This window comes from Martes martes, assembly GCF_963455335.1.
Source record: "Martes martes genome assembly, chromosome: 3".
Classification (NCBI taxonomy): Eukaryota; Metazoa; Chordata; class Mammalia; order Carnivora; family Mustelidae; genus Martes; species Martes martes.
In genome coordinates, this window is record NC_137890.1 from 59,650,427 (window position 1) to 59,655,354 (window position 4,928).

Consider the following 4,928-nt stretch of genomic DNA (forward strand, 5'->3'; position numbering starts at 1 on the left):
ACATATAATTTTCGGTTCCCCAAACACTTAACTACTAATAGCTTATCATTGATGGGAAGCATTACTGACAACACAGACCATCAATTAACACATATTTTGTTTGTATATGTATTATATACTCTATTCTTACAATAAACTAAGCTAAAGAAAAGAAAATATTCCTAAGAAAGTTATAAGGAAGAGAAAATACATTTACAGTATTGTACTGTTTTTATAAAAAATAAATCTGCATATAAGTGGACCTGCACAGTTGAAAACCATGTGGCTCCAGGGTCAATTGTACTCATTAAAGTTGGTCCAACTTGGATTTGCAAACATCTTATCAATCTTTAAGAGGCATTTCAAGTTCCATGTTTCCATAAGGCATTCATTAGCAGTTGTAGTCTGAGGTAATTTCTTTCCTCCCAAATATCCAGAACAATTATTTTCTCTACAATTGGTCATTTAAGTGTATACTTCACTGGTGTATCTCTTTTCTTTTCTTTTCTTTTTTCTCTTCTCTTCTCCTTTCCTTTCCTTTCTCTTTCCCTCCCTCCCTCCCTCCCTTCCTTCCTTCCTTCTCCAAGACAAATTTCAGCAAAGCGTAGTCCTTGAAAAGGGACACTTTCAAAGGAAAGTGAGTTTCTGATATCTAAACTGGAAACTAATGATGAGAAAACTAGGATGGGGATTTGAATCCACACAACCCAATAAGTGTCGTTGTCGTCATCAGCATTATCATTGTCGTGGTCATCTTTATTTTAACTTCATAATCAGGAGAACAAGTCCTCTACCCCAAATCCCTGAAGCCCCTGCCTCCAAATCCTGTGCTCCTTTGCAATCTGTCCAGATTATATCCACTAATCATTGAAGATTTTTTTCTCATTGGTAGAAGTTAGAACTGAGATACGCATTGCTCCTGATTTTGGTTTGTTAGGGGCTCCTGTCATCTTTTCTTGCTCCCTTCTGTGCTGCAGGGAGTTTCCTCATGCTTGAGAATTCACCTGTGAATTCCTTCTCCTTTTTCCTGGATTATCTGCGAATCTACAAAAGTAATATTGCAATAGAAAACGTTGCTGTTGTTGCTCGGGAAAACTTTGTAGAGTAAATTTAAATACTAACCGTCCAGCTTACCTTGTCTTTACCTTTTTACTAATTGATGGTATATCCTACTTCTTCCTCGGACTGTTTCTCAGTCCTCTGGAGCCTCTTGAACTCTCATAAGCCTTCCTCCATTGGATCATAATTATATGACATAGTCACCAAGATGTAAACTGGAACTCTTACAAATTTGTTCACTCAGTAATATTTATTCCATTCCATGGGGGTTTCCATGTACTAACAGTTGTGTTAGATAACTTGGATAACAACTTCAAAGTACTGTCTTTCCCCTGTAGGACTTGCATATATAGGAGTCAAAGCCTTTTGGAGAAAAAAAAACCTGTCAAATGTAGACTAGTAGGCAGAAAAGAATAGATAGCAAAACACTCTAGAGCGTATTAACAACCTTCCCAGTTTCTTTTAAATTATACTGATTTCCTACCCTGTGTATTCCTGGAAGGAGAGGCCCTAGATACTGTAGCTTGATGTGTCCACTGTATCCTCTTATGGGACAGTGCCCAAGGTCAAGACTTTCTCATTAATATAAAATCAATTCTATGTTTAGTTTATGAACATTAATATTCAGTAGTATGTTTTTTTTTTAAGATTTTATTTATTTATTTGACAGACAGAGATCACAAGTAGGCAGAGAGGCAGGCAGAGAGACAGGAGGAGGAAGCAGGCCTCCTGCTAAGCAGAGAGCCGGATGCAGGGCTCGATCCCAGGACCCTGGGATCATGACCTGAGCTGAAGGCAGAGACTTTAACCCAATGAGCCACCCAGGTGCCCCTCATTAGTATGTTCTTGAGTTCACCCAAGTGGAAGAAGTACATGTCTAGGTTCTCATCCTATCTGCCACTGACTGCTAAGTAATTCTGGGTAAGTTACTTAGGCACTCTGAGCCATTAGACTTCTCTGGCCCTTCAATTTCAGTCTCTTTTGCTTTCTATTCTCTTTCCTGTTCCTTTATGCCAGTCCAGACCGGTTTGTCCTGAATCCCTTCTTGCCCGGCGCTATGCCCTGCCAACAGCAATCTGATCCCTAAAGGTTGCATTTCCTAGGCGCCCACCTCACCTGGCTTCGGGCTGGATTCTGCCAACCAGAGAGTGGAGGACAGCACTCCAGCAGCTGAGCATCTCCTCTCTGGTTCCAGCTCCCGCGCTAGGCAGGCCCACTGTGATTCTTCCATCTTCCAGGCTCTACTGGCATCACCTCTGTTCTTAGTCCCTCCTGCTTAGAAGTCGGTGTCTTCTGACTGGTCTCTCTGCCCCTCCGTGGGCTTCTCACTTCTTATATCGCACATGTAACTATTTCTCTGAATACATTCCTTCAGTTTAAAATACCTGAGTGCTTTCTAGTAGCCTGGTTGGTCCTTGAAACTGAACTTATTAGTAGTTTGTTTAGGAAATGACCCCAAGGAACGGGAGTAGTGTCTGGGTAAAAGTAGGAAGGAGGGAGAATGAATCCAAGGCTTGTACTTTTAAGCCAGTTGCTGCTCTGAGTACCTGGGAATTAATCCTGTTGGGGACTCTGAATTGGTGGGGAGAATGGACCTCAGAATTGCCCAGATGCCCCAAACATGGGCAACTCCCTAGTACTTCCAGATTTTCACTCATATCTGAATAGCTCAATAGGTCCCCACAGGCATGCCATATTTTAAGCCACACAGTAAGTATCAATAATTGGAAATTTGTGTGTGTGTGTGTGTGTGTGTGTGTGTGTGTGTGTGTATACACACACACATATATATATATAAAAATCAAAAATTGGGAAATTGACAAATTTGCCAAAATTAAACAACACATTTTAAACACCCAATAAATCAAAAAAGAAATCACAAGAATCAGAAAATACTTAGACATGGATGAAAACTAAAACACAACATACCAAAAAGTGTGGGGTGCAGGGCAAGCAGTGATAAGGGGGAAATTTATGGCTATAAATGCTTACTTGAAAACCAAGAAAGATTTCAAATCAACAACCTAACTTCACAACTGCAGGAACTAGAAAAGCAACAAATTAAACTCAAAGATAGCGAAAGGAGGAAATAATAAAGATTAGAGTAGAGATAAATGTAATAGAGAAAAGAAAATTAAACCAAAGGTTGGTTCTTCACAAAGATCAACAAAAATTGGGAGTTGCACATATTATTTTTGTAATCCACTGTCTCAGTCTTAATCCATGGCCACACCCAGCAACTAAGGAGGCTGAAAATGCAGTCTTTATTTTGGGATTCCCGGTGCCCAGATAAAAAGTGTACTGTAGTGTGAGTCTATTGTAATGTAAGGGGAGAGGTGCTAGTGGGGGAACAAGTTCCTTCTCCTGCAGTGACCTTTCTGGATGCTTCTCTGGATCGTCATCCAGCTGTTCCTCACTAGAAAACGTGCTGTCCACTTTGCCACAGTCCCCACCTTGTGCTCATCTCACTCATGGATGTACCTGACTGGGCTCTTTAGGCATCTGAGGTTCCCACCCCCACGCTAAGGAGATTACAGCTGTCCCAAGACAGAGGAGACTGGTCAGTGAACTGGGGGGTGACGGTGGGGGTCATGGTGGGGTGTTGTTGTTTGTCTTGGTTCTCCTGTATTTGGCATAGGGTCTGACACGTAGGTGATTGAAAGGATTCAACCTCTTTCCCAGCATTTAACTTTGAAATGGGTCCCATGCATGTTTTCAGCATTCATTCGGTCTCGAGTGGCTTGAGAAACAATACCCTACATCTTTTGTCCTTTTTCTGCACCATATTTCTCTGGCTTGATTCTTTTCTTTTACAGGACCATTCATAAAGTCTTCCAATATTCAGCATTGAAGATTGAGTTCTACCATACTAGAAACACAGTTTATCCACTTGGTTTGCAATATTGTAATACTGACTTTTTCCCAAAATTTTATTAGGGAAAATTTCAACTCTGCTCCAAAATTTTAAAATTAGAAAGGGAGATGGAGAATAATGAATCCCCCAACATGTGTATCATCTATCATCAACAATGATTAACTTACAGCTAATCTTAGTTCATCTACACTTCCACCATCTCTCTCCTACCAACAGATTGTTTTAAGCAAGTGCAAGACAATATATAATTTCATCCCTAAATATTTCAGCATGTATCTCTGTACCCGTTATCTGCAAACTACCCCAAAACATAGTGGCTTACAGCAACAGCCGTTTATTTGCTCACACTTCTGCAGTTAGGGTGGGCTTACCTGATGATTCGCAATGGTCTCCACTGTGGTGGTTCAAGCAGGCATCCAGTGGCTTGAGGGGTTGGGCCAGTCTAGGATTGCCTCACTCACGTGTCTGGGGTCTCCGTGCTGGCTGTCAGCTGGGGCTCTCTCTCCATGTCATGTCTCTCCCTTCAGTAGTCTAATGCTGCTTCTTACATGGTGATGGCAACCATGTAAGAAGAGGGTAAAAGTGGAAACTACCAGACTCCTTACTGTCTGGGCTTCAGAACCCATGCAACCTCACTTCCAGTTCATCCTCCTGGCCTAAACAAATCACAGGGTCAGCCTAGGTCAAAAGGGTAGGAAAGGGGCTCCTTCCCTTGATGAGAGGAATTGCGAAGTCCTATGGCCAGGCATTTTAATCTTTCACAATCTCTACAAGACAAGGACTCTGTTTTGAAACAGAATGATTCCATTGTCAAACCTAAGAAAAAAATAATATTAAATAATGATTTATGATTGACTTGTAACTCCAGAATTATAGAATACAAATAGTGTTAACACAAAACAGTGGTGTTTGCGGATAGTGTGTGTGTGTGTGTGTGTGTGTGTGTGTTGTGTTTCGGCAGATATTATTAATGGGGATTTGAACTTGAATAGAAACACAGTAATCTCCCGGATTT

At 41.1% G+C, this 4,928-nt stretch overlaps 1 long non-coding RNA gene across 1 annotated transcript; it reads right to left on the bottom strand.

Annotated features, from left to right (window-relative positions):
- Positions 1–704: 704 nt before the first annotated feature.
- LOC308340428 lies at positions 705–4,714 on the bottom strand. Its single transcript, XR_013966596.1, has 3 exons — positions 4,285–4,714; positions 1,114–1,401; positions 705–1,023 (listed from the first exon to the last, which is right to left on the bottom strand). It is a non-coding gene; the product is annotated as an uncharacterized lncRNA (long non-coding RNA).
- Positions 4,715–4,928: the final 214 nt, after the last annotated feature.